Source organism: Passer domesticus, chromosome 13 (assembly GCF_036417665.1).
Source record: "Passer domesticus isolate bPasDom1 chromosome 13, bPasDom1.hap1, whole genome shotgun sequence".
NCBI classification, from domain to species: domain Eukaryota; kingdom Metazoa; phylum Chordata; class Aves; order Passeriformes; family Passeridae; genus Passer; species Passer domesticus.
This window is the reverse complement of record NC_087486.1, coordinates 14,782,158-14,791,097: the sequence shown is the minus strand read 5'-3', so window position 1 is coordinate 14,791,097 and position 8,940 is coordinate 14,782,158. Positions and strand designations below refer to the sequence as shown.

At 37.2% G+C, this 8,940-nt stretch overlaps 2 long non-coding RNA genes across 10 annotated transcripts in view; one reads left to right on the top strand and one right to left on the bottom strand.

The window, feature by feature from the left end:
• Positions 1–405: 405 nt before the first annotated feature.
• Positions 406–8,940, bottom strand: part of LOC135280056 (uncharacterized) — a 53,826-nt gene continuing 45,291 nt past the window's right edge. For 6 of the 9 annotated variants that reach the window (XR_010347135.1, XR_010347139.1, XR_010347133.1 and 3 more), the window contains 4 exons: positions 3,318–3,429; positions 2,704–2,786; positions 1,817–1,904; positions 406–1,391 (listed from right to left, as the gene is read on the bottom strand). This is a non-coding gene — a long non-coding RNA (uncharacterized LOC135280056). Of the gene's footprint in view, positions 1,392–1,816; positions 1,905–2,703; positions 2,799–3,317; positions 3,430–8,940 lie in introns of all 9 variants that reach the window. The other 3 variants (XR_010347138.1, XR_010347137.1, XR_010347134.1) reach the window with 3 other exon arrangements.
• Positions 2,376–7,947, top strand: LOC135280058 (uncharacterized). The gene is made up of 3 exons (XR_010347143.1): positions 2,376–2,818; positions 3,000–3,138; positions 7,857–7,947. It is a non-coding gene; the product is annotated as an uncharacterized LOC135280058 (long non-coding RNA).

The window sequence follows — 8,940 nt, the reverse complement described above, 5'->3', positions numbered from 1 at the left end:
TAGAAAATACCTTCCATAGAATCTGTAATGCTTCCCAGGTAACATAATCTGATTTCATAGACAGTTTTCCTTATAAAGATATGTTTTGTAAGTGTTCCTTTCTAAGATGTTTAGGTAAGAGCTGGAATTCAAAGTTAGCAAAGTTCATTTCCATGCAACTAAGAGTCAAAAAATAAAAGTGAAAAATAAAATTTAAAAAATCCTTCAGCTGACAAAAGCTGTTTCTAGCCCAATAGTTTAAAAATTGACTACTAATCCGAAAGTGAAAGAAAAGTCAGTTCTAATCTGTCTTTTCAAAAACTGTTAAAATTAAGAACAACATCCCCCATATCACCACTGACTCTTGTGAAGTGTAATTCTATTCCATTGCCCTGCCTTAAAAAAATCTGACAACCCAGAAACACCTCCTATGGAATTATGTTTTATTAATTTTAAATTATCTCACCAGCAAAAGAGACATAAAACATAAACCAGCACAACAAATTCTAACACTGCATATTTTTTAAAAAGTAGAATAAATCTCTATTTGATTATTCAGAGAAATATATTTGGTGTAAGAATAAAGCTACATCTCAACATTCAAACATGTCCACAAGTGAAGTATGATTGAATATTTATTGTAGTGAACTACATGAAAATTGTGGCTGTGCAAATGTTGGGCCAAGAAGATTTCAGGATAGAGCACTGAAACCACAAACTCCTCCCTATTCTTGTAGCTATTTGCACTAGACAGTCATTACAGAAACTAGAATGGAAAGCATTTTTTGTTTTCCAGAAGCAATCTGCTCTTTGACCCCTTCCTCAGCAACATTTTTAAGAAGAGGAAGGCAGCTCAAAACACAAATTGCAGTTCCTCCTTCACTGGCAGTTTCTTATCCTGTTTCCACAGGCACAACTAAGACAAGAGACAGTGACTTGAAGTAAATTTCAAATCTTTTGTTACTGCTCTAACACGTTCTTGTTTAAAAGAAGAAAACCGTGTGAGAAACTTCATGCCCAGTTTCCTGACCTTTTTAATTAATTACATCAGTCTTTCCCACCCTAGTGGGCTTAATTTGGGAAATGTGGGTTGAAAAAACCACTGTCAGAACGAATAACCTATTTTTTTTTCCATTCCACATGTTTAGCTTAAAATAAAAATAGTCTATCTGCAGGAAACCATGCTATCATTGTACAGTTCAAACTTAATTAAAAGAAAGAAGATGAAAGAAGAAAGAAGAAAGAAGAAAGAAGAAGCAGCTTCATCAGTATTAATAGAAGACAATACAAGAAAATGGATGTTACTTAATCAGTCAAACTCCAAGTTTTTTCTTCAGCTTCTCTTAAATCTTGGGCCTTCATAGGACGGTTGAAATTCAGAATCAGGTCACAAAGCAGTAGCTGGCTTTCCACTGGAAGGAAAAGGGCAGTGTATCAGCATGGTATTTATTGAATGGCAGCGAATGGTAATCTACAGAGAGCATTGTTTCAGTGTTCATCTATCACCTCACTCAGGGTTGCCTGTTTCGCTTGCCTCAAGATGGTTAAATTCAGTTGGTGTCAGCATGTCAGCAATATTTGCATTAGAAGACTCTCAGTGTTCCTAGAAAGGAATGACTGATCACCTAGCAGGTGTTTGCCATGGTTAACTAACACGATTTCATTGCTCTCTAACTACTGTTTCATTAATTTTTTAAAACACAAGAGCAAAGCTATTGCTTCATTACGTTAAAACCCAGTTGTCTGACACAGAAAACCAGGCCATTCTCAACTGTACACTCCTAGAACAATGTCCTACACAGCCTTGTGTTTAACTAGATTGTGAAGTCAGAATTACCATTTATTTTCTTCAACTCATTGGACATTGAGTCAACATTTTTAATTGCAGCCTCAAGATTAAACTGTCCATCAGGATTTTTGATCACCTGTATGAAACAGGAACAAAACATGACTGGCAGGGTATATATGATTCATAAACTCATTGATATAGATAATCATAATACTCATGACATTTTTTCTTTCATTTTCTTAAATAATATTCTACCAGAACATCCCTCAGTTTAAAATTATCCACTTAGACTTGACAAATTACAGCTATGGAAGGCAAGCACTAAACACTCAAGGCTGGGGTTTTTTCCTGTCACATTTTTTTATAGAAACAACAGCAGTGAAATTAATCATGTTTATGAATTCCTCTCCTCATCATTTTTCATGTTTGTTTTTGACCAAGATTTTCCTACAGAATCGAAAATTAATCGAAAATGATCATTCAGCCACAAGATGGAGCTGCAGTGACATTAACGTGGCCAACACACCTGGTCACTATTAACGCTGAGTGTTAATGAGCCTGCCAAAACACGCCCAGAAACATTGGTAATTAGTTTACAATCAATATCTTCTTGTCTTCTTTAGAAATCATATTCCCTGCATGTAACATTTAATTAAAAACCAATCAAAATCTAGACAAAATTAAGACTAATAACCATTTGAAATGAAGTATAATTTGAAATCTCAAATGCCTACTAAACTCCTCTTAAGGAACTTTTCCTTATGAAAAATTTCAAAGAGAAGGGCACATAGCACAATTTCTGGCCTTGTTATAAGCTCCCAACATATCATTCAGAAATTCTAAAATGTGGAAAAACTCTGGGTGATTCATAAATAATGTTACTTATGTAGAAAATCTCAGCACATTAAGGAGCATGACCAAAAATATTAACATACATTTACCATAGATTCTTTGTCTGAGTCTCTTTTCCCTTCAGTCAGTGGCTTTATGTTGAGTTCATCAGTCATGGCTGAGACTTCTAAAAAGACAACTCCAAATTATTAAGGATTAGTAAGTATAAAATATATAAATGTAAATATCTCACATAAAATATATAATTAAATTTTAAAAATATAACAACTGGACATTCATTTCATTAGTGTTATTTGAAAGTAGAGTCTAAGACCTCAAACAGTTTTAGTTCTGAGGAGGAATCAAAAGCCTTGATTTTATTTCTTTTACTTTCTTTTAGGGACAGCGCTCCAGAATTTTTTCAGGAGTTCAAGTGGAATTGAAAACAGTGAATAAGTGTATGAGTAATGGTGATGAAGAATTCCTCTAACATATTCCTGTACTTTTTTAACTGAAAACTTTCTGAGAGATCTAAAAAGGTATTGCAATTGGTTTCTAACATCAATTTATGGAAGCAAAATCTAAAGCACACAGGGAAAAAACTGTCCATGGTGGTGCATCTTCCCCTGGCCACATTATGATCTGAGGTTTTTTTAGAGACTCTAAAACACTCTTCTGGCACTGTCTGCTGGTCAGGAACAGAGCTGAGATTGAATACCAGATCCCCGGGCTGGCTCTTCCCCCATTCCTGCTGCTCGTCTCTCCTTACACGTCAGGACACCTTTGGGCAAGCTCAAGTGTGTGACAGTCACTGGAGAGCTGTTTCAACCCTAAAAAAGGGAGAGAAAAGGGGAGGAGGGTTATTTCACCCTCAGAGGGGTGTGTTTTCAGATGGGGTGCATTGACACCATGCAGAGGGTGCTCAGCTCTGGGGCAGTAAGGGTGTCCCCCTTTGGGTGCCTCCCAAAAAGGCCTCATGGAGGGCACAGCTCCTTTGGGCTCCTGTGGGTCACTGCCCTGCACAGGGTGAAGCCCCTGCACAGGAGTCAGTCCCCCCAAAACTTCTCCAAAAGGAGCCGAAGTATGTTTTATGTTGGAAGGCACCATAGAGATAACCTGGTTCTGTCCCCCCTGCCATGGACAGGGACACCTTCACTAGCCCAGGTTGCTCCAAGGCCTGTCCAGGCTTGCAGGGAGAAGGAGCACAGCCCTAGGAACACTTGCAGGGAGAAGGAGCACAGCCCTTTCCCAATGAGGACATGCTGCCAGCACAGCCAGGCTGGGCTGGTCCCTCCCTGCAGCAGCCCCAGGGCCAGCAGGAGGATGTGCAGCCCCCCCAGGGGCAGCCCCAGGGCTTCTCCCAGCAAGGAATGCCCTGGTGTCCCTCACCCAGCACATGGGAGGTCAGTGGGTTGCAAGAGTCCTGGGGGAGTCGCAAATTTTAGGAGTGGGTGGCAAAAAGTAATTGCAAATGCTGCAAGAGCTGAAGAAGAAATGGAGAAGAGAGGACTGAGGTGTCAGCAGGGGGTGGTGGATGGGGAATGAATCGTGGTGGCCTTTGAGGGCCTGCTTGTGGAGAGCTTATTGCATGCGCTGCATTTACAAACATTTATAAACATTTATAAACATTTATAAACAGTCAGTTCCTTTTGGTCATCAATTCAAGTTCACATGGAGTAAAGTAAGTTTTACTATTTGATCAAAGCTTAATAGTGAACCTGAATTTAAAGAAGCCAAAAGAGGCACTTTGCTAGACAGATTTATCCATTTAGAACTTGCTCAGTGTTAATTTAGCAATGACCACTGCCCTCAGAAGCACATACCTGACTTGAGTTGGAATCAACAAAACCTGCTAACTAATGACCTGGGCTTGGGAACTGCTCATTTCTTCCCCAGTCCGTGCTGTGGTACTTAAAGCCAGGGACCAAGCAGGGGAATGGCTGTCAGCACTTTTCTTTAATTTACTGGAACCACTTTTCCTGCTGCTCAGCATTCATCTGTATTTTGAACTCACTGCTTGGCACCAGTGGAGAAGGAATCACCAGCACCTCAGAGCAGAGTGGAATTACTTGGATGTGCAGTAGAGAACAGATGGACAGGGTGTGCTTGGGATGTGCTTTCATTCTATTTCTTCTTTAAAACAAAGCATTCTAAATGTATTGGTTTATGACTGAATTGGAACTCAGAACAGCATTTTCTGGTATGGCACAATTAAACTGTGATTCAAAGAGAAAACATGATAGGCTGCATACATTGTGGGGCTTTCTGGAGATGAGAAATGCAGAGCAGGAAACCCTTCACACATGCACTAATTCCTGTACTACAGCCTTTCAGTTTACAACCTCCTGTCAGCACCCCAGTGCAAACAAGGTAACTGTGCCCTTTCTGTGGCCTCTAAGGAAAAAGTCCAGCTGAAGGTGCTGATTTTGCTGGTAGAATATAAAATAGAGCTGTCATACAAGGTGGCTTTATATATCTTCTAAATACAAAAGAACCTACAAAAGTTTATATAAATATAAATAAAAAAAAGCAAACCAGTATCCTAGCAAGGTTGTGAAAATATTTGTGCCAGTAGAAGGAGCAGTTATTTCCTTCACTAACCTGTAAAGCAGAATGCTTCAACTGATAAACCCTGTTTCTGTCAGTTTATTTTCTACATTTGGATGTTTTTTCAACATCATATAATCATTCCTATTGCACTTAAATTTTTCTATATTGTAAACTAACAATATAAGGAAAAATATGTTATTGTAATGATGAGAAAAATTAGATTCAAAATATATACAATAAACTGAGTTGCCAGAACTAATTGGACAAACCAAATAGAGTGGTTCTTAAAACCACTTTCTAAAAACAATCTTCAACAATATGAGATACTAACCAGCAAACTGACCAACAGTGCAAGAGATTGACTGTATGCAGCATTTTAAAAAAAAAAATATAGTAAGAGATATTTAATTTCTACACCTGAATTTACTTGGAACAGAAACACTGGATTTTCTTTATAAGGCAATATTTCAAACTGAAACACTGAAATTACAGGTTTAAATTATTAAGTTATACCTCTGTGAGGAGCATTCTTGTAGGTGCTGCTGGCAATTTCACATCAGCGTTTCAGTTTATGAGTTGCAGTTTGCTCTTTGCCTGAAGTAAACCCACAGGTTTATGTGCAAAGATACCCAGAGCTGAAGCTCTTCAATCATGGGCTGGTCTGGCCATGGGTGGTACTTTACACAAAACCCCTCTGGACCCAGGGGTTTTCAGAGAACACCTTCACTTGTGGCAGTTCAGACAGTTTTATGAATCCCTGATAAAGACAGAATTATTACCAAACCAGTTCTCTAAGGAGGGGGAAAGATCAGGAAGACTAGAAATAGATTTGAGGGTGCAGAATTAGGGTTATGATGAGAATGAGCAAGCTCTGCAGGCAGCTAAAACAGGCAGATCACTCTACAGCACTGCCTTCCTCACCTCTGCAGTAAAATTACCCTAAATATAACTTCAGACAAAATAAAGCAGTTCAATACATAACCACTGGACAGGACAGTTTGAAAACAAAGGATATACAAAATTATTTTCTTGTGTAGTAAGAGATGAAGTAGAAAGAGGAAAACCACGATCTTGTATTGTATCTTATGGTTACAAAGATGTTTTAAAGAAATTGTTGTAGTGGGAAGTAGAAAAAATGTATTGACTTCAAAATAATATTTTATTATTATAAATAATAATAAAAGTGAGTAGCTTAATAAACATTTAGAGTCTGTCTTTCAAGGAAGTCATATTTATGCCACTGCAGTAACAGATGAGACATAAGGAAATCACAGTCACCAAGGCTGAAAGAGACCTTCAGGTTCATCTAATCCTGCCATCTCTCACCACAATCACCCTTAAACCATATCCTCAAGAGCCTTATAAAGTTTTACTGAAAGTATTACCATTTGCTGTTACTGTGAAGGCTTTAGCTTTCATAAAAAACTCCCTAGTGGGTCTAAGAAGAGTGTTTAAAGTTTCAATGCACGTTATTAAACTTTCACATGAAAAGCTTTGACAAAAGAGAAACTGATTTTTTACCGTCACTTAGGTATAAAATTTTTTAATCCAGATTGCAAGGAAAGTCAAATAGAAATCAAACCAACACACACAAAATACAACGCAACCTTGACAAATGGCAGTAATTTCTGATAAAATAATGTATTTCAGAAGCTCTGGAGCACATGTCAAATTTGAAGTGATGGAAACTTGCTGAAGGCCAAGAAAAGCCTGACCAGACCATGGTACAAAGACAGTAAAGCAAAAGCCAGACTTTGTCTTTAAAAGTTACAGACCCAGTATTTGAGGCTAAAAGTGGTAGGTGGAAAAGAGTGCTAAGCAAATGGCCTTGCCTTAAAACATACTCATGAAATAGGAAGTGTAAACCCTGAGTTAAAATATATATTTGTGGCATATATTGTATGCCACAAATATAGTGGCATAGTATATTTACGCCATAGTACAATAGGTGAAACCTGTTATAGTTAATAGGTGAAGTATAATGTTATAGTACAGATGAAGTATAATGTTATACTATAATAGGTGAAACCTCTTTGCTTGAGTTTTCAGTCAGAAAAATGCAAGAAATTATGTAGCACACAATGGTATATAATACATAATACAATTTTCTGAGACTGTTTTCATAGTACCTGCATAAGAAAATATTAAAACCAAAAAGTTGCACCTACAGAATTAAAATCACTGCAGCCTTTCAGAGAAAAAATGCAATTATTTTAAAATAATAAATAGCATAAGCTTATGCTTTGTAGATAGTCTGGAAGGTGTTCACTTGGTGATCTGAAAAGTTTTTTAATGTGTAGTAGTATGTACATAAAATATGTGTAATAGCTTCTGAACTATAGCTTTAAAGTGGTTCTGTAATGTAATATTCAAGGTAATTATATGGCCTGTTAAAGATTGGAATATTCATTAACTGAAGACAAGTGCACATCTAATGCTAATACAAATGGAATTGAGTGCTGAAGCTGCTTAGTTGGTATAAATATCTTTTATACAAAAATAAAGGTATATTTTCTGCAGCTTATTCATACATAACACTTGTGCTGCTTAATTTTTTAGTAAAGTCAGGCAAAGAGGTGTGGAGTTGCTTAAAAGAGGAACAGTAAATATCTATTAGGTTCTGGTGGGATAATTTGAACAATTAATCATGAATGCTATTTTTAGTGGAACTTGGGGAGATTCACAAATATTTTTGCTTTCTTCATAGTCCAGATATCATGGAAAGGGAGAACTTCTGGTGAAAGCTTGGCATGCAAGCTCTGAGCCACTGGAATTGGGAGGCACGACTGATCTTGCAGTGTTTTTTAAAGTGAAATTTGGATACATTCATGAGTTGAGTGGAAGAATTTCAAGAAGCATCTAGAAATTCCTTGTGATTCTGGATTTCCCAAGAGAAGTGATTTCTGATGCTATCAAATATTTTCCCAGCTCATCATAACAGCACTGAAATGACACAGACTTGACAGCAATTGTGAACCTTTACTTGTTCACAAGCAGCTGTCTAGAGCCAAAGAACTGTGTCTGCTTCTAGCTCTCAGGGACACACACATCTGCTTCTCTACAACCTTTCTCACCAGATGTCATTTAAAAAGATTTTGTTCATCCACCCAGGAAAAGTAAGTTTATAAAGCAAGGAATTGTGAAATTGTCTCCAGATCCTAAGAAAGCAGTGAATCAGGTTTGTCTTTTGGAAAGCACTGAGCCGTTTTGACTGAGATGTCATTGCTTAACAACTCTGTTTTTGCAGATATTTCACCACTGCTCTTTTATCTTCATAGATTTTTATAGCAGTAACATAGTGCCTGAAATACTGCAGAGAGAAATAAGGGAGTGTGCTAATGCCAGTAAGTCAAGTTTATAATTTGCTACAGTGTAAGTTAGCCCTTCTTAATTTAAATGAATTTAATACCATCATCTGTAATGGTCAGAGACACAATGTAGATATTACAGCTTCTATTAGCTGCTTCCGTTGCAATTATCCACACTATTTTTTATTTGCCAGCTTGCATACATTATTATGTGAAATGCCCTATAAACATTAGAGGTATAGAAATGAGAACTGAACAAAAGAATTTAATTCTGCTCAGGGAAATGGTATTATCGTTTTGAAATCACAGGTTTGATTATTTTTGTTGTTTTATCAGAAAATTTCTTTGTAATTAACTCGCAACCTGGCTAGGAGGAGGCACACCAAAACATCCTGAAGCAATTCCTGTCTCAGCTGTTTGAATGGGCATTTTTTTGTAACTGAGGATTTTTTGCAAATTCTTTATTTCATAAATAAAGACGTC